The 21,496-nt window shown below is 45.9% G+C and overlaps 1 non-coding gene across 1 annotated transcript; it reads left to right on the top strand.

Annotated features, from left to right (window-relative positions):
* The first annotated feature begins 829 nt into the window (after positions 1–829).
* On the top strand, positions 830–936 carry LOC141654302 (small nucleolar RNA R71). Its single transcript, XR_012547863.1, has one exon. It is a non-coding gene; the product is annotated as a small nucleolar RNA R71 (small nucleolar RNA).
* The last annotated feature ends 20,560 nt before the right edge of the window (positions 937–21,496 follow it).

Raw genomic sequence — 21,496 nt, 5'->3', positions numbered from 1 at the left:
ACTTTGAGGTGGTAATTGCCCCTTTTGTCTTTGTGAGCTTGAAGATGCTAGTTGAGTCAATTGTGTTTCCAACATCTTGGTGTGAGCTAGGATGTTGTTGATGGTGGTTTCTTTTGCTTGGCTATCTTTTTGCATTTGGGTGAAAAATTCTTGTTGATTCTTTTGCATTTGGAGGACCGCTTTTTGGACATCAAAGCCTTGGTCATTTTGGTGATTGTATGGATTTTGATTTTGGTAACCTTGGTTTTGGTTGAAAAAGGGTCTTTGATTTTGGTTTCTCATGGGTGGTGGAGTGTATGTTGTTTGAGGGTTTTGAATATTTTGGCTTTTGTATGAGAGATTTGGATGGAACTTGGTGTTTTCATTGTAAAAATTTGAATAAGGGGTACCACTTTTGTAAGCTTGGAAAGCATTAACTTGTTCGGTTGTTCCCCTACACTCACTTGGGTCATGACCCAAAGTTCCACAATTCTCACATATCCCACTTGGGATTGATGAGGATGCCGTCATGGCATTGACATGATGCTTCGATGATTTTGAGTTTTCCTCAAGTCTAGCCATAGCTTGTTCAAACTTCAAGTTGATTGTGTCAATGTGAGCACTAAGTTGAGCACCCAATTGAGTAACGGAGTCCACTTCATGCTTTCCTCCTCTAGTAGCCTTGCGAGGTCTACTATATTGTGAATTATGGACCGCCATTTCCTCAATCTTGTTCCATGTTTGATTGTCATCAACTTCGGTGAACATTCCATTTGATCCCATATTGAGAATGTTCCTAGAATCTTCATATAAACCATTCCAAAATTGTTGCACCAAAAACCATTCGCTAAGTCCATGGTGAGGACATGAGCGACAAATTCCCTTGAACCGCTCCCAAGCTTCATACAAAGACTCTTCATCCCTTTGCTTAAAACCCGTAATTTGAGCTCTTAGCATGTTGGTCTTTTCCGGTGGGTAGAATTTTTTGTAGAAAGCTAGAGCCAACTTCTTCCAAGAATCTATTCCAAGGGTGGCCTTATCAAGGCCCTTCAACCATTGCTTTGCGGTGCCGATTAAGGAAAAAGGAAATAAGACCCATCTAATTTGGTCTTGAGTCACGCCCGTTTGAGAGATAACATCACAATAATCGCAAAAGGTTTCCATATGAGAATGAGGGTCCTCACTAGGCATTCCTCCGAATTGGCTCCTCTCAACTAGTTGGATGAAGGCGGACTTGGCAATAAAATTTCCGGTGAGATGTTGCGGTGTAGGAGTACCATTTGGTAGGTTCTCCTCGGTGGGTACGGAGTGTGACGAGAATTTTGGCATTGTGGGTGGATTTTGTAGGGTATTGTGTAATGGGTTTTCTTCTCCTTCTATTGCGAAAGGATTGACAAACTCACTAGTGGGTTGAACAACTTCACCAACACCTCTCAAATTCCTCCTAACAAGTCTCCTATTGTTCGTCAAGGTTCTTTCGATTTCACGGTCAAAAGGTAACAAATCACTTTGTAACCTTCTAGACATGCAAAATATCAAACAACTCAAAAACAATTAGAACAAACCTTGAGGATTTTTACCTCCTCAAGGCGAAGAAAGACACTACTAATAACAAAAAGGAAATCTAAATCAAACAAACACCGTCCCCGGCAACGGCGCCATTTTTGATCGGTCCGTTTTGCATTCACAAATAAATAGATGTGGTCGTTGGTCACGGTCGAATCAAAACACAATTTATAGCTTAACAAGCAACTCTACAATTAGTAAAGAGGCAAGTAAAGGTCGGGTCCCAAGGGACGGGAGTTGAAATGAGATTTCTATTGTAACTAGTGGTGTCTAAGGGGTGTCACAAATTGGGTTGATGTAGAAGGTTACTAAACTAGAATAACAATGAATAAAAACAAGCAAGATGAACTAAAGGGGTGTAAACAATTGATTAAAGGCACTAGGGTGTCATGGGATCATAAGGGAATCATGGGATATGATCATACAAACATGTTCTCAAATTATAAGCAAGCAATTATTGTTGTGATGGATTGAGTTGGGTTATATCTTACAATCCTAGGAAAGTTTGGGTCCCGGAGCCGAATCGATTAGATTGTACAACACCTACAAGTCGACTTAATCTTCCCTACTCAACAACATGCATGGTCTAATGAGACTCGAGTTGGGTTATGTCTTACAAGTCTCATTGAAAAGATAGGAGATGATAGTAAATGCAAGGATTCATAGGCTTAGCATTTCATCAAATATAACATGTGCATGAGTTAAGATCAAAACAAGCAAGCAAATAAGATATGAAAGCATATTAATTTAAGCATGAATCATTCCCCATGTTGGTTTCCCCTAATCACCCATTAACCCTAGCTAAGAGACTACTCACTCATTATCATGTTGATCATGCTAGCAAGGTTGTCAATCATACTAACAATATGAAACATGATGAATAAATGAAAGTAATTAACAATAATTAAAAAGGGATTAAGAGATTATACCTACTAATGATTCCAATAATAAAGCAAAGATAAAAGAAGTACTTGAATGCTAGATTGAGAGGTTGTCAATCTCCCAATAATAACCCAAATAATCTTCAATTACCCAAAATAAAGGATGAACAAAAGAGAGATTAAAGAACTAAAACTTGGATTAAAACTTGATTAATACTTGATTACAATATTGAAGAGAGATTTGATTGATATTAACTACACTAATTATTGATAAGAAGAACATGCTCCTCTAATTAGACTAATGGGGTATTTATAGTGAAAATTAGGGAGGATGCATTAGGGTTAACTAAGGGCTAAACTAGTAATTACACTTTTTAAGTTGAGCAAGGAGAAGCCGGTATTTTTGGAGAGAAGGGCTTCTCTTTTCGTAGCTTGAAGAAGACAACCACTGTGAAGGAATCCGGGCGGATTAGAGTCGGGACGGCCGGATTTGGGCGGTAGAATCCGAGCGGATTCTGAGGAATCCGGGCGGATTGTTGAAGGGGAATCCGAGCGGATTCCAGCTGGGACGCTCGGATTGTGGATAGGCGGGATGGGCGGATTGCTGACAATCCGCTCGGATTGTCGATGTGATACTTCTTCTTTTTCTTCCCTTTTCTTCATAAATTCCTTGGGGATTTCCTTGGGGACTCAAGGATCTTTTCTCAACATTGCTCTTCTACTATGATATGTACAAAGGCCTTCTAATCTTGTCTCTCCTTGATGCTTGGTCATTGAATTTGATCAATTTAGTCTTGTTTTGCCATGAAAATGCAAGATTCTTACTCCTTTCCTACCAAGGGATCAAAATCTCAAAGAATATGCAAAACAAAGAACTAAAGATAAGAAATGACCCAAATAAGCACTAAAAAGCATGGAAACAAGGGTAATTCGGGGGCTAAATATGCGCCAATTATGGTCACATCAGGTACGAGCCTCTCCACAGACTTCGGGTTTGATTGTTCGGTATGGCAACCCACCCTTTAAACCAAAACCCTTTTAAATGCACTCAGCATCCCGTTATAATGCTTGTATATTGTTTGTACCATACGTGATCACCATTTTCTAAACGAAACCATGACGATTTTTGTAAATTCAAAATCCTTCTTTAAAATGTAAAATTTCGAAATATAGGCCTAATATTAGCACAAAACAAGTCGAAACTCTGTCGAGTCAAAATTCGGGCCTCAAAACCCATTTCAAAACCTCACTTCGAGTCCACTCCTACAACTACACTAAAGTTGACTAGGACCAACATTTTTCAAACTTTGTCATTTCCTCAAAACTCACTGACACAAGTGGCACACTCCCACTTCACGAGTCAAAACATTTCTTTTCGAGTAAGTGTGCTAGAATGGTCGATCGTGTTTTGATTCGTCGTTGATCTCTTATTCAGTTTCCAAGATGCCTGAAACAAGCGACATGAACTTCAACCAACTCTAGAATGGTAATGATCAAATCCTAGCCGCGCTAGCTCATCTCCAAGTTACTCAAGACCAAGTGTATGATCGCCTCGACACCATTGAGGGCCGAATATATGCCGTAGAAACGAGGATGCCTCCTCGAGAAAGTGAGATGGCTGATGACTTCGTGAACAACTTTAGTGACGAAAACCCTCCCATAGGTATGACTGCAGCTGAGAAACGACTCCAATACTTGGAGGAACAATTGATGTATCTCAAAGGGGATGACATTTATAGGGAGAACAATCGCAAATATGAGGCTGTGAGTTCCAAGTTGCCAACTAACTTCAACATGACAGATATCCCAAAATTCAAGGGGCATGAAAACCCTTTGAACCATATCCGTGCTTTCAAGGATTACATGTCTATCAAAGGCATTAAACCCGAGATGTTCTTAAGGATCTTTCCTTCATCTCTTGACACCATCCCAAAGCAATGGTTTTATTCGCTAGAACACAAGAAAATCGCTACCTGGGATGATGCCGCCATCGAGTTTGCTAAACAATACGCGGATAATGCTGAAATCCAAGTTAACATGCGCACTTTAGAGGTTCTTACCCAAAATGACAAAGAAGGTTTCACCGATTTCCTAAGTCGGTGGAGGAAGACTAGTACTCAACTTGTTGAACATCCGGATGAAGCCACCCTCGTAGAGAAATTCGTGGACAACCTAAAGCCCATTTATGCGAATCATTTGAGGTATCAAAACATCAAAACCTTCAAAGATTTGACCGTACTAGGGACGAGGATCGAAGATGATATCCGTAAAGGGCTCTTGTCCAAAACGATAGGTCATGGATATCAAGGCTCAACAAGTCGTTCTTACGGCTCTACTAGCAAGACTGATGAAGTTAACCACCTCGAGCCATCTAAGAAGAGTACCCCTCCAAGGAAATTCACAAATCTAGGGGACACATATTCCAACGCTCTTAAAAGGTTGATGAAACTCGGCAAACTTCAACCCATAGGCCCTACACCCGAACCAGAAAAGAAATCCAAATTCTGGGATGAGAATTCGTACTGCGAATACCATAGAGGTAAGGGACATGATACAGAAAAATGCTACAAATTGAAAAATGTACTCCAAGATATGATTGAAGACGGTCGCCTACCAATACCACCTGGAGGTAAACCTAACAACACTCAGAATCCTCTTGGAGTTCTGATGATTACAAGTGATGAATCTACCTTAGATTGCTCACATCGTATCTCCCCAAAAGAAGAGGTGATCAATGGGATATGGACGGATAAGGAGGAAGATGTCTACCTCCAAGATCTTCCCTTAATCAAGAGCGCCGAAAGCATAATAGATCATATCATTGCCACACTGGACACAGAAACCAACACCAATCAGCAGAAAGGATGGAGAAAATCGATCAAGTGGACAAACAATCAAGGAAGACACTTCAAGCTCACTACTGGAGAAGGAGAGATGTTCAAAGGAGAACCAGAAGAGGATGAATTCGAGTCAGAGTCAGAGTCGGAGTCAGAGTCTAGAGAAGTTCCTAGACAGTCTCCTCCTGTCGTCATTTCCACTCCCCTCGTTTCTCCTAGCTTAGTGTCAAGTAGCAACGGTAGTTCGGGAAATGTCCCAATCGCTGTCCCTTTACCGCCACTGACCACAGATCAGATGGCTTCTTTGTTTCAACTTTTCTCATATCTTAATATGAATAAATCAGGTTCTTCTTACTCTTCGTGTTATCTTGAATGCAATTCTGTTTACGATGATAATGAGAATGACCCAGACCCAGACTCAATAGAGATACCTCCCTACATAGCTAAAGAAATACTACTGGTCGAACCCTCTTGAGAGGTTTAGTTTTTGGTACTTGTCGTTAGGAGCACCTAGACCAAAACAATATTTATAACTCCACAAACAACTCTACTATTAGTAAAGAGGCACGTAAAGGTCGGATCCCAAAGGACGGGTATTGAAGTGAGATTTTCAATTGTAACTAGCGGTGTCTAGGGGTGTCACAATTTGGGGTTTGAATAGAAGATCACTAAACTAAATAGCAATGAAAGTAAACAAGCAAGATGATTAAAAAGGGATGTAAACAATTGATAAAAAGCACTAGGGTGTCATGGGGTCATAGGGGATTCATGGGAATTGATCATACAAACATATTCTCAAATTATAAGCAAGCAATTATTGTTGTGATGGATCGAGTTGGTTATATCTTACAATCCTAGGAAATTTTGGGTCCCGGAGCCGAATCGATTAGATTGTACAACACCTACAAGTCGACTTAATCTTCCCTACTCAACTATATGCATGGTCTAATGAGACTCGAGTTGGTTTATGTCTTACAAGTCTCATTGAAAAGGTAGGTGATGGGTAAAAAATGCAAGGATTCATAAGCTCGCATTTCATCAAACATAACATGTGTATAAGTTGAGATCACAACAAGCAAGCAAATAAACTATAAAAACATATTAAATTAAGCATGAATCATCCCCCATGTTGGTTTCCCCTAATTACCCATTAACCCTAGCTAAGGAAACTACTCACTCATTATCATGTTGAACATGCTAGCAAGGTTGTCAATTATACCAACAAAGTAAAACATGATGAATAAATGAAAATGATTAACAATAATTAAAAAGGGATTAAGAGAATTATACCTACTAATGATTCCAATAATAAAGCAAAGAATAATAGAAGTACTTGATGATTGATTGGAAGGTTGTCAATCTCCCAATAATAACCCAAATAATCTTCAATTACCCAAAATGAAAGATGAACAAAAGAGAGATTAAGGAAATGAGATTTGTATTAAGACTTGATTAAAAGTTGATTACAAGATTAAAGAGAGATTAGAATGATATAAACTACACTAAAGATTGATAAGAAGAACATGATAATCTAATTAGACTAATGGGATATTTATAGTGTGGATTAGGTACACAAATTAGGGTTTACTAAGGGCTTAAATGACGATTAAGTCCTTGAGGAATCGCTCCTCTCAGAAAAATATGCGAGTCTCCTTTTTGCTAGTCTATCCCGAGGTATGCGCATCCTTCATAGAACAAGTAGAAGACGGGATAGCTGTCACACAATCCGAGCGTCCAGGGCACGGGACGAGCGGATTGTGGGTCTTTTGGACGAGCGGATTTGTTGGGTGGACGGGCGGATTGTGGTGGTTTTGGACGAGCGTCCCTCTGGGGAAGACGCTCGGATTCCTTGTCTTGGACGGGCGTATTGTGGGCAATCCGCTCGGATTCTGAGTCAGCTTCCTCCTTTCTTCTTTTCTTCCTTTTTCTTCATACAATCCTTGAGGATTTCGTCGGGGATGCAAGGATCTTTTCTCATCATTGCCCATCTACTACAATATGTACAAAGGCCTTCTAGTCTTGTCTTCTCTTTGATGCTTGGTCATTGAATTCAATCAATTTAGCTCCATTTTGCCTATGAAAATGCAAGGTTTGCACTCCTTTCCTACCAAGGGAACAAAACCTCAAAGAATATGCAAAACAAAGGACTAAAGACAATAAATGACCTAAATATGCACTAAAAAGCATGGGAACAAGGGTAATTCGGGGACTAAATATGCTCAAATAATGGTCACGTCAAATATCCTCAAACCGAACCTTTGCTCGTCCCGAGTAAAGAGGTGACAAAGACTAGGACCGTTATTTAAACTAACCTAATAGCATAGCCGATATGAGACAATTTGCGGGTCTCACTCCGCCCCTTCAACTCACAACAAGACAACCATGAGGTAGGATGCCTTCTTGCAAGGCAAGGTGGGTCTTGCCAAAATGGCGACACATCCAAACATTAAAGCACATAAAATCAAGTAATGGATGCATCTACAAAAGAATAGCCACTTTCCTCATCTAAGTGGCGGAAATTATCTACAAGGGAAGCAATTCAAGGGTACACACTCCTTCATAGATGCAATTTCTTCAAACTACTAAGCCTAGAAGGATACCAATAAATGACCTCCAAATTGTTTCAAGCTAGGGTACCTTTGTCCTCAATCGTTAAATGCTTTTGTCAAGAGTAGACTCTCTATGGTGTTAGAAACACTGGAGGATCGCGGAATTCCCCCTCTTGCCTAGACAAGAAGAAGGGTCGTCCCCTCTCTACCATGCACAAAAGTGGATACGATGGATAAAGGGATCGATAGAATTTGAGTTTCATTTGGGAGTTTGCTTTTGTTTTTTGTTTTTCCCCCCAATTTCTTGTGGCATTTGACATTTTGAGAACACTTTCTTTTGCCATTTCTTTTGATTTTTGGCAATTCAACACTTGACAACTTTCAACTTTTTGCATTTTTCTTTTGAACATTTTCAAAGTCACCCCATATGTAGTGAGGGTGCCTTATATTTGAAGCATTAAGAGTCTATTTTTGCTCCTCTTTTCATTTGATGCATTTTGCAAACTTTCTTTCACTTTTCATTTCATTTCTTGAACTCAAATCAATTTCTTTTTGCGCCCATTCCCTTTGATGACAAAAATGTGGTGGAACATGAATGAATGATGGTTGCATGGTTTCAAGGGTCACCTTGGAATAAACGGTAGTCAAGGAGTTATCACACCACAAGGTACTCTTGACTAGGCCTTAATCCATGGGTCAAAGGATACTAGCATAACACATCCTAGGGTGTTTTACAAGTATTCTAACAAGCAAAGTCTTAAGAAGAAAAAGCATCTACTAGGGCCTATATACACTTGTCAAGCTTCCCACGTAGACGGTTTCACAAAATTTTTCTAACATGCAAACTACATGCCATGATGCAACTAACATATATACATCCTAATGCATATGATTCTACCAACTAATATGCCAAATAATCTAAATGCAAGTCCTAAATTCACAATTTTTATACCGCATCAATCAAAATAAACCCACATAGTCATTAACATAAAGAGGAAAAAGGAGATTGGAAAGATCATACCATGCGGTCTTCAATATCCTCATGTCTCGGATGTGGCGTAGTCGGTCAATGTGAACAAGGATATACAAACATAATATATACAAACAATATATACAAGACTACACTACAAAGGAAATGAACTTGTTTTTGGATTTTCAATGTTTTAATTTTTTTTATTTTTTCGAAATTTTTGATTTTTTTTTTTGGATTTGATGGGGCATATTCTGCACCCGCTGACCAAGTCAACATATTGAGCAAGGTCAAAGATATCCACAGCAAGTCAACGACTTAGACAGCCTAACCGACGCAGCCTGTCGGCCTGTCTCTTGTGCCCCGGCTAGGACAACTAGCCAGCCGGGGCACATATCCGCGAACTCATATCCAAGACCCCTCGGCGGCGAGTCAACAGGGCCCGCCAGCCTGCCATGGGTCCCTCGGCCGAGGGTAGATCAGTCTTTTCACCTGCTAGCCACTTGGCCACTACGTGACAAAAGGTGAAAGTCTATAAATACTCCTCAACTCTCATTGAGGAAACGATCCACAATCTAACCTAAGAACCACTATTCATCTGGTAATATCTTCCTTATCTCTCTACAATATACACTTCACCAAGTAACAACAACTTACCTCTCTAAGTTTACTGACTTGAGCGTCGGAGTGAGTTCGCTCGGTCCAAAGCCGAGCCCTCAGTCTGTTCATTGTTTCAGGAGACCGCCAGGAGGATTCAACCAAAGACGTCATTCTACAAGCACGGGTGGTAACAAATAACTGCTCTGGAATTACACCCGGAACAATTGGCGCCGTCTGTGGGGAGAGATACTAGAAGCTAGTCACATTCAAACCCACCCAAAAAGCTAAGAAGATGTCGAAACAACCAGAGAAGGTGCTGGTGGAAAATAAATTCTACCAAGACGACACATTCCACAACTCAGAAATCGAGAAGTCCCCCACCGGCCGTATCACTGATACGACGAATGGGATGCCAAAAGAACAAGATACACCGCTGCCCGCCGACCAGGTCACCATCATGGGACATGTGGTTGATGCAGCAAAACTGAAGCTACTCCTGGACCTAATTGGTAGTACGCCGGCTCACACTGTCACACCGACAAGAGCGGCGGAACCCGTCCAGGAGACCAGGGCCCAGAATGTGACTCCAAGAGACTTGAACGGAGCACTGGAAGAAGCTGGCCCTGTCAAGACGCCAGGGGTGCCCAAAGCGCTAGTGGTAGACCTGAGTCCTTCCTGCACTCGCGGGAGGACGGCGTCGCCGCGATCTTGACGAGGCATTCCCGGAGGAGTGAAAGAAGCCCGACTCACCAGAGTCGGAGAAGAAGCCCGACTCACCAGAGTTGGAGAAGAAGCCCGACTCACCAGAGTCGGAGAAGAAGCCCTTCCCGCTACGGGGAGAGGAGCCGGACTAGGGATGCGAGGAGTCGATCGCCGCGTGTCGTTCGACACGTGGTCAGACAGCCCCTCAGCACCTACGTCTTAGAGACCCCAGTGCCGACTAAGCTAAAGTTGCCACCCATAGCATACAAAGGAGAAGGCGACCCAACCGACCACGTCGAGGCTTTCGAGTCTCACATGTCGGTATGGGAGCAACCCGATGAGGTTTGGTGCCGACTCTTCCCAACGACACTGCATGGGATGGCACAAAGTTGGTACAAGGGGCTACCCGACGGGTCGGTATACTGTTACGCCGACCTAAAGGACATATTTTTAGCCCAGTATTCCTACAACAAGAGGAAGGCCGTGGAGACCTCGGACCTCCCGACTATCGACAGAGGGAGGCGAGTCTCTCCGGGTTATGTGAAGAGATTCGACGCCAAGGTTCGGCAGATTCGTGAGCCGAACAACCGAACCGGCAGCGACCTTGACGGCGATGAAAGGCCTCCCGAGAGGAGACCTAAAAATGAGCTCATCAAGTGCGGCGGCAACAACCTAGACTCCGCCAGAAAGATGGTCGATCAAGCCATTAAGGTGGAAGACTACCACAAGACTGGTAGGCTCCGGCGAGGCCGGCACTCGAGAAATAAGAGCCGCCGGGAGCACAACCCGGATGAAAGACGCCGTGACGATAATAGGTCACGGTCCGACAGTCCACCGAAAATGTAAACTCGGCGGGCGCCGGGGAGTTCGGGAACGAACCGCCGAAGCGGTACAATGATCACACCCCCGGTCGTGTCTCTGCCGCCGCCAAGTCTTCGCCCCGAGCAAGAACGAGGGTCGAAAGTGGGAAAGGCCTCCCGGCCGAGGAGTGACGGTGACACGAGCTAGTACTGTGAGTACCATGGCCACACCGGCCACTTAACTGACAACTGTCGGCATCTGAAGAACGCCATCGAAGAGCTGATCCGGAAGGGGAGCCTCGACAAATATGTCGCCAAAGGCCAAAAGACTGATGCCGGCGGCTCGAATAAGAAATCCGTCTTTGAACGGATAGGAGTGATCCATGTTGTCATCGGGGCAACGAGAACGGTGGTCCGCTCATGGGCACAAACGGCACTGAACGAGCCGTATCGGGCCATCAACTTCGTGCCCAAAACAGCGATCCCCGCTTCCAACATCCCCGACGTGACTATTGGAAAGAAGGACTACGAGGGAGTCATCGCCCCTCACAAGGACCCACTTGTAGTCCACTTGGACATATCCAACCACCTGGTCAAGAGGTGCCTGATTGACACAGGCGCCTACACGAACATCATGTTCAGAGAGTGCTTTCTCAACCTCGGTTTGAAGGTCGAAGACTTGAGCCCCTGCACCAATCCGTTGTACGTTTTTCCGGCCGGCCTGGTACCCCCAGGGTCAATCAGCCGCCGGTGATGTTCGGCGAGGGAATGCGGCTAAAAACGTCCCGTCTGAGTTCGTGGTCATTGACGGCTCGTCCTCCTACAACGTCCTCATAGGCCGAGTCACTCTGAGCGAGGCCGACGCAGTGATGTCCATCCGGGCCCTGACACTGATGTATGTCTCGGACCGGGGGGAAGCGCATAAGCTCGTCTCCAAGGACGAGGTGGTCAACAACCAGATATCCGCCAGAGGGTGCAACATGCAATCCCTCAAAGTGGCAAAGAAGACAGGGAAGGGGAAGAGCCTATCCTTGCAACAGGATGCAACTGTCGGCATGGTCGAGGGAGCCGAGACTGAAGAGGTGGAAATTGACCCAGGGTGCACCGTAACTATCGGTGTCAACCTGGAACCAAAATTCAGAGCTGCTCTCCTAGACCTGCTGAGGAAGAACAAAGACGTCTTCGCCTACTCAGCGGCCGAGATGCCAGGCGTAAGCCGGGAGGTAATTGTTCACAAGTTGAACGTACTCCCCACCGCTCGCCCTGTCAAGCAAAGGATGAGGAACTCCTCAGCCGAGAAGGATGAGGCCATCAAAGCCGAGGTAGATAAATTACTAGCGGCGGGCTTTATCATGCCTTGTACTTATCCTGAGTGGTTGGCCAATGTTGTAATGGTGAGGAAGTCATCGGGGGCATGGAGGATGTGTGTAGATTTTACCAATCTTAATAAAGCGTGCCCCAAAGATTGTTATCCCTTGCCTCGAATAGATAGTTTAATCGACGCCACGGCAGGCTACACTATGCTGAGCCTGCTGGACGCCTTCTCAGGGTATCATCAGGTATTCATGGCCGAGGAAGACATGCCTAAGTGCGCATTCATCACCGCTAATGGCACATACATGTACAAAATGATGCCGTTTGGTTTGAAGAACGCCGGCGCAACCTACACAAGACTAGTGGACAAAGTGTTCCAAAATCAAAAAGGGCGAAACATTGAGGCTTATGTCGACGATGCTATTGTAAAAAGCAAGTCTGACAGCGAGCACTTGGCCGATTTACACGAGACATTTTGTTCACTAAGGAAATACAAGATGAAGCTCAACCCAATGAAATGCAACTTCGGTGTCCGGGCAGGTAAGTTCCTCGGCGTGCTTGTCAGCGCCAGGGAAATTGATGCCAATCCAGACAAAGTCCGAGCAATCCTGGACCTGCCAGAGCCGAGGAACCGAAAAGAGGTTATGATGCTGACCGGGAGGATGGCGGCTCTTGCCCGTTTTATCTCTCGGTCAGCCAACAAGAGCACCCCATTCTTCAAAGTGTTGAAGGGGAATAAAGACTTCACTGGGGAGGAATGAGCACGCCTTTCAAGCAACCGAAAGCTCACCTTCGAGACTCTCCCAACCCCGTCCGGGCCGATCTTTGTCCGGGGGAGACGCTATATCTATACATAGCGATTACCTCGGCCACGGTCGGTCGTAATCGTCGTAGAAGAGGACAAGCAAAGAGCACTAATCTACTTTGTCGACCACACATTGTTGCCCGCCAAGAGAAATTACCCGCCGATTGAAAAAGCAGCCTATCTTTGTCGTCGTCGCCGCCGCGAGGAAATCGAAACCCTACTTCGACGCACATCCCGTGACGGTCTTAACCGACCAGCCATTGGAGAAAGCATTGGAAAAATTTGAGCAATCCGGCAGGCTCATCAAATGGGCAAGAGAGCTATCCGGCTTCGCATTCAAGACAAGCCGAGGCCCTCGATAAAGGGACAGCACGCGCGATTTCCCGGCCGAGTGCACATACCAAGAAGAGCAAAACCCCGGAGTATGGGAGGTATACACCGACGGGTCCTCCACGACGAACACTCAGAGCCGGCATACTTATCATCAGCCCAAACGGGGACGAGTTTGAGTACGCCTTGAAATTTACCTTCTCGGCCTCAAACAACGAATCCGAATACGAGGCGGTGATAACCGAGTCGAGCTAGCTAGGGCTCGCCGGGCGGAGCACATCATTTTGAAAACAGATTCACTTTTAGTGGCTAATCAAATCCGAGGAGAGTACGAGACTCGAGACGACGGAATGGTAAGATACCTGGAAAGGGTAAAAGCCGACACCTCAAAGTTGAAATCTTTTCGAGATACAATGCATTCCTGTGTCCGAGAACAACCGAGCCGACGCTCTCTCAAAGCTTGCCGTTCAACCATCAAGAATGTCAGCCGAACCGTGCTGGTGGACATCGGGAATGCCAAGAGCATTACTGAGGCCGTCGGCATGGTGGGTAACATAGAGACCGAGACGACGTGGATGACTCCGATAATGAAATACAAATTGACAAATGAACTACCGGAGGACCGCAGTCTCTCGCAGAAGATAAAGAGGATCGCAGCAAGGTACTTGGTGTTCGAAAGGGAATTGTACAGGAGATCCGTGACGAGGCCACTCTTGAAGTGTGTCGGTCCAGCCGACGCGGAGCTAATACTGACAGAAATTCACGAAGGCATCTGCGGCCATCACATGGGGGCAAGAACACTAGCCCACAAAGCTCTCCGAGCCGGCTACTTCTGGCCCACCATGCTTGCGGATTCCAGAGCCAAAACCAAAAAGTGCAACAAATCCACAAATGCATGCTCCGGTGATACATGCGCCATCCCGAGACCTCGCAATGCGGTACTTAATCCCCTTCCTTTTGCACAGTGGGGGATGGATTTACTAGGGCCATTTCCAACGGCATCCGGCGGAAGAAAGTTCTTGATTGTCGCCGTTGACTACTTCACCAAATGGGTTGAAGTCGTAGCAAGATTCTGCGAAGACGACGGGCACCGTAAGAAAGGTAATCGGGGAAAATGTCATAACTCGTTTTGGGTTACCCCAAGTCATGGTATTCGACCACGGCCGAGAGTTTTGGAGTGACACAATAATGAGTCCGGCGGAGGAACTTGGTATCAAATTTGCATACTCCTCCGTCTGTCACCCCCCCAGCAATGGACAAAGTGAGGCGGAATAAAACAATCCTCAACGGTTTGAAGAAGACAGTTGAAGACCTAAAGGGAAGATGGGCCGATGAACGCCCGGCCCCGTGGTCCCTGCGAACCACGGAGAAGGAAGCAACGGGTGCAGTCCGTTCCACTTAGTCTACGGTCCGAAGCGCCCCGCCAATTGAAGCAACGGTGCCGACATTCAGAACGGCCACCTTTAACCCGGTTGAAAATGAGGAAGGCTTAAGAACCTCCCTAGACCTGGTCGAAGAAAGCCGAGATACAGCACGCCTCAACTTGGCAGTATACCAAAATCGAATGAGAAGAGCTTACAACCGGAGAGTCCACAAAAGGGATTTGAAAGTAGGGGATCTAGTCCTAAGAAAGTCGGCCGCCACCAACAAAGGAAACATTCATGGTAAACTAACGGCCAACTGGGAGGGTCCCTACAAAGTGGTTGAAGAAATGAGGCCGGGTACATACCGGGGCGACCGACATGGAGGGTGTGCCTCTGATGAGCCATTGGAACACCGACAATCTCAGGAAATACTTTGTGTAGCGGCGGAGGTGTCCAAAACAATTGTTGGCACCCCAACGCATGTTTACATCTAATGAAGAATCACCCAATTTTTCCACCAAAGTGTCTATCCCCTCCGCAGTCATATCGAGGTAGACGCCACGGCCCAAGCCGGCAATCACCCCAAGAACGCTGTCGCGCAGAACCCCTAGTCGCCTCGGCCAACCGAAGGCCTGGCGGGGGACACAACGGTCGATACGCCAAAGAATCTTTGTCGCGCCGTAACCCCTAGTCGCCTCGGCCAACCGAGGGCCTGGCGGGGGGACACAACGGTCGATACGCTAACGAACGCTGTCGCGCCGTAACCCCTAGTCGCCTCGGCCCACCGAAGGCCTGGCAGGGGACACAACGGTCGATACGCTAACATACGCTGTCGCGCCGTAACCTCTAGTCGCCTCGGCCAACCGAAGGCCCGGCAGAGGACACAACGGTCGATACGCTAACATGTTCACAACGGCGGTTGGGAAGCGCAAATCCGACGCCTCGGCTAGACCGAGAGTGAAAGAGGAAGCGACCAACATGCTAGCATGTTCAAGAAAAAGACGTTAAACACAGTTGAGATACGCATTCTAGCTGCCTCGGCCAAGCCGAAGGCGAAAGTGAAAAAGCGCTCAATTAATAACGCAAGAAGACAAGAGAAGACCTCGGCCAAGCCGGGGCGAAACAAGCAAACTCTTATTAAAAATGATAACAGGTTACAAATGAGAAGAATACGAGACGACGGCCGTCCCCCATAGGGATAAGCCAAAACGCAACCTACCAAAGTTTTACAAAAACAAGGAAAAGAAAAGCAAAAGGTTACGTACATATCATTTGAAGCGCCAAAAATGGCGGGGAGGAAAGGCTCAATAGTTGGCCCCGAACAGCCTACAGCTATCCGAGATGCCGGGTGAGTCCGGTGACGACCGCCCGTCTCCCTATGCTTGTTCTTTGCCCTCCATCGGCAGCGGCGATCATCATCATCAAGAATCATCATCTTCGGTGGCCGGCCCAGAGGAAGGCTCGTCATTTTCACGTGCCTTTAGCCTCTCAGCCTCCTCATGGGCCTCCTTCACCTTTGCATCGTAGGCCGCCTTGGCCTCAGCTATCTGAGCCACCTTCGCCGCCTCCGCCTTTTCCGCAGCCGCTTTTTCCGCGGCATCGGCCATCTCATCCAGAAGCTGTTCAAATTTTTCCCACGGAAAGGAGCCTTCAGGAACGAGCTTCTTGATTGCCTCCCTGGTCGCTTCCTCGGCCTGATCCCGGAATTGAGCGCACATGTTAGGGATGATCTCAGTTTGAAGCATCTCAATATCCTTCTCCCTTTGGGCAAGGATAGCCCTTGTGTCCCTATGTGCCTCCGACTGAGACAAGTACAGCTCCTTCCATTCTTCCCTCTTGGCAACAACGACGTCGTAACAGCCCTTATACCTATCCCGCTCCTCCAGCAACTTGGCAACGGTGGCATCAGCAGCCTCAACTTTGGCCCTCTCGGCCAATAGCAGCCTCTCAGCTTCCTCCACACGCTTTCGCGCAGCAAGGAGGTCCAGCTTAGCCTTCCCGGCTTCCCCCTTTGCAGCGGAAAGATCAAGCTTAAGCCGTTCGATCAGTGGCGCAGCCCGGGCCATGGTCTTTTCTTGCTCCATAATGTGGGAGTCGGCTAGTTGAGTCCATTTCGCCAGCCTCTTGTATATTCTAGTCCCCTCTGCCACAAGCTCGGCGGGGGGAACCTTCTGGAGTAAGGAGTCAACGGTGACATTTCTATCACCCGCCTTCTCAGTCGCTTCTCTAATCGCGCTCGGTGAGAACGGCGGTTGCCGAGCGACTGCGGATCTACAAAAATTCACACGCGCATCCATGTCAACATTCATTGACAAATCGTAGAGTCTGTCATCGGGAATGCATAATGAACCAGCTAAGTCTCGAACCACGAGTTAGGTCCGTACAGTCCCGGACCCTCTTAGATGGAGGACCAGGTGAATCATTCTTTTCCCCGGCAAAGAAGTAGAAGCTTCTGGCAGTGGCTCTTTTCTCTTCTTTGGAGGAGGAGGGCCCTTCGCAACGGTCACCACCTCCTCGGAGACATCGATGACCTCCACATGCTCCTTCTGAACCGTTGGGGTTGAAGAGGGAGTTGGGATCGACACCGTCGCTGACCTGGACGCTGCCTTTGGTTTTCTTTTCGGCACGCCTCCGAGAACCCGTGCTTGAGCCATCGCCGGATCCAGTGCCTTCAGCTGCTTGTCCATGAGCTCGTTGGGAGCCAGTCTACGATCACGCGCGTCAGCCTGAGGATGCCGCTGAACGACCTCCCCGTCCTTGTCAAGCCCTAACCTCTTCAAGGTCCTCTCGAGACGATCCCCGCCAAACCGGTCCGCAAGAAACCAAACAAGGGTTACATGAAAGAAGTAAAACAAAGCTCTGAAAACAGGAGCATAACAGGCAAAGATGGGCCTCACACCGACCCTACTCACCCTGGTTGAGGGCCGGTATGAGGCCGACGCGGCAAAGCAGCTCATCCTGAAGAATAATCTGAGTCGGGGGCACCCATCCCTTCTCAGCATCAAAAAGCTGCATCGCCCGCTTCTCATCTGCATTAAGATAGACCTTCGAAGCGTCCATCTTAAGCTTACTCCGGGTTACCCATTTGTCACGCTCTGCCTCGCTCTCGCACCGCAAATTAACTTGGTGCTGGAAGGACCGGGGCAGCGGATAGTCATCCGGCACTTCGACATACACCCACCGCCCCTTCCAGTCCTTGCAGGAAGAAAGCTTATCAACGGAGATGTAGCCCGGCTCCATCTGCACGCTGTACCACCCCACTTTACCAGGAGTCGACGGCCGAAGATGATGAAGCCGGCGGAATAAGTTAACTGTAGGGACCTCCCCCTTAAAGAGACAGAGCCACACGAAGCCAACTATCGTCCTAATGGCCAACGGATGCAGTTGAGCCACAGCGACGTTCATAGCTTTGATGATGGCCGTGACGTATTCATTCAAAGGAAACCGGAGCCCATACTCCAAGTGCCTGATATACACGCCGATGTGACCCGGGGGAGGGCAACAGACCGCCTGACCCTTCCCAGGGATAACAATTTTGTACCCCTCACCGAAGGAGAAATGACCCTCGAAAAGATTTCCACCGGAACAACTGGCGAATTTATTGGTCCAGGCACGATCAAGACCAGTCATGCAGGCCTCGCCGTGATCCGTGACGTACTGCCTCCCCTCATTAGGGTGACCCCTTTCAGCATCATCCCCGTCATCATCATCCTCCCAATCCTCCAAAACTTTTGGATCGACTTCGGGAGAAGGAGACCTAGGGCCCCCGGACCTTATCGGGATGGCGTCTAGTATCTCCTCCTCATCAAGACGCGACGGGGAACCCCCCGGCGCACGATTACTAGTTCCGGCATCAGCAGAAGACATGGTAGCAACAATTACTTAACAAAATAAGAGAGAAAAATTTGTTTGTTTACCTTGAAGAAAAGCGCTAGCCGAAGTAACGACTCTGAAAATTAGAAGAGAAAGAAGCCCTTGAAAGTTCAGAGAGAAGAAAATTTTAGAGAAAATGAAATTGGTGGCCAATTTCAGGGACTAACTGCCCTATTTATAGGGGAAAGCCCATGAAGAAGGACCAATCGGGCACGACCCATGAAATGTCACCAATCGTGAACAGAGACACGTGTCAGACATGCAACCACGGAATGTCAATCGTTGCAACAGTTGAACGTCAATCAATGCAACAGTGACCAAGCGTCTTCAACACGCCCCTTCATATCTCTTTGCCTATTCATCTTCCTCAACAAATTCCTAAGTATCTGCTCTCCGCCGGCCACGTGATCAACCAAGCTTGTCAGCACCGGCTGGGGGCAATCAAAAGCACACGGCACTCACAACCTCGGTCTCAGCCAGCACCACTTTCTTTTCCACATCTGATGTCCATCACACATCCATGTGGAGGGGGGATATGGTACGGCCTAAGCAGAACCAAGCCGAGGAAGAAGAAGCCGGGGAAGAAAAATTTGCAAACTTGCGCAGAATATACGCTCAACATACATCGGAGCCCATACCACGGCATAGACTACGCTGGGGGCAAATTGATGGGGCATATTCTGCACCCGCTGACCAAGTCAACATATTGAGCAAGGTCAAAGATATCCACAGCAAGTCAACGACTTAGACAGCCTAACCGACACAGCCTGTCGGCCTGTCTCTTGTGCCTCGGCTAGGACAACTAGCCAGTCGGGGCACATATCCGCGAACTCATATCCAAGACCCCTCGGCGGCGAGTCAACAGGGCCCGCCGGCCTGCCATGGGTCCCTCGGCCGAGGGTAGATCAGTCTTTCCACCTGCTAGCCACTTGGCCACTTGGCCACTACGTGACAAAAGGTGAAAGTCTATAAATACTCCTCAACTCTCATTGAGGAAACGATCCACAATCTAACCTAAGAACCACTATTCATCTGGTAATATCTTCCTTATCTCTCTACAATATACACTTCACCAAGTAACAACAACTTACCTCTCTAAGTTTACTGACTTGAGCGTCGGAGTGAGTTCGCTCGGTCCAAAGCCGAGCCCTCAGTCTGTTCATTGTTTCAGGAGACCGCCAGGAGGATTCAACCAAAGACGTCATTCTACAAGCACGGGTGGTAACAAATAACTGCTCTGGAATTACACCCGGAACAGGATTTTTTGAATAAAAGTTAAGTTAGAATTTCCCATCCCCACACTAATATGGGCATTGTCCTCAATGGCCAATATGATAGGAAATTATGCAAGTATGATGCATGATTTCTATACTAAATGCAAGCTATACTAAGCTACACTACATGATGCATGGGTTTTTGTTTATGACGGAGAGCGTAATTTAGATTACCTCCCGTTGCGTATGTATGTAGTTCCACAAACCAAAATAGACATTATTTCTAATGTCTTAAATTTTAGGGTAGTTCATGCACACAAAATGCAATGCATAAAACTATATATTGTCATTTTGGATATTCCATGTGGGAACAATAAAAAGAATACCTCAATGGGGCCGAGGTGTTAGTCCTCGTGTTGTTAGGACTCTCCAAACTATGATCAAGATAAAAATAAAGAAAACAAAGAAAGAAGTAGATAAACCTCAAGAGGGTAGGAGCCTCCAAAGTTTGCTAGTCCTCCATCATATAATCATTATCATCAGTTTCCTCCATAGAAGCGGAATCATCTCCACTCCCTGTAATACCCCGTATTTTATATAATCGATTAAACGGATATTATTATATATTAGTATTATACATTTTATATTGGTTGCATCGTAATATCGTGAATGTTATTAAGTCGGGTTTATATCGTATATGTTGAGTCGGGCTACATTACATTTTGTCTTTTGGGTCAAGAATTACCCATCTACATTTACCCAACGACCATACCCGTTTAACCCATTTGCCCTACTCGGAACATGTAACCACCATTTACCCTAAACCTAATCTAAGAGCCGCTCTCCCTCTCCCCTATTTTCATTTTATCATTCATAAAACCATTTCTAAACCTAGAGAAAGGGAGAGGAAGAAGAATTGTCGAGCCTTTCATTTGTTTGAAGATTTCTCATCGATTCCAACCTAATTCGATTTCCCTGTTTGTAAGTCGATTTAATTCCATTGTTTATACTGTTTTAAAGTGTTCGTCTTCAAAAAGTTTGAAAAGAGAGTCCTATTTATTTGATGTCTAGTTTATGCATATAAAATCTTGAAGTCAAATTCTTTATGGTTTGTCCTAGGTGATTTATTTATGAACATGTCGCTGAAAAGTCCGCGAATCTGTTTTGGTTGTGGAAAATGATTTGAAACCCTAATTTTTATGTCGATTCAGTTATGAGGCTTCTTCATACATCATCTTTGTATAGTCTAGATGATAATAGGATTTGGAATTACTGCAAAATAATGTTTTAAACTCGTTTTATGAATCAATACTTTTTATGCGACGGTTTCTGTCAGTTTTTGGAAATCAGCCTGAAAACTCTTGATAAGTTTGGAATTTGAGAAAAACACGTTAGATATAATTTGTAGCTAAGACTCATGGGGTTCCAATCCAATTGGCCTTGTATCAATTTGATTTTTTCTGGAATTAGTCATGTATTTTATTCCGAGTCTGTCATGTCTTTGGAAAATCGGAAAAATCGTGTTTGTTCTTTAAGTTGATATTCCTATTAAGTTATGATGAGTCTAGGTTATGTGCATGATTATTTGATTGAGTAGGTGGTAATTATACATATTTATGTTATGTAGGTGATGGATATGTGAAGGATCATAATTGATTGCTTGTGTGCTTGGATTGCGAAAAGGTAGGGAAATACACTTGACTTATTATCGT

Source organism: Silene latifolia, chromosome 4 (genome assembly GCF_048544455.1).
Source record: "Silene latifolia isolate original U9 population chromosome 4, ASM4854445v1, whole genome shotgun sequence".
NCBI lineage: Eukaryota > Viridiplantae > Streptophyta > Magnoliopsida > Caryophyllales > Caryophyllaceae > Silene > Silene latifolia.
Note: the sequence above shows the minus strand (reverse complement) of the source record. Positions and strands in the feature narration are given on the sequence as shown.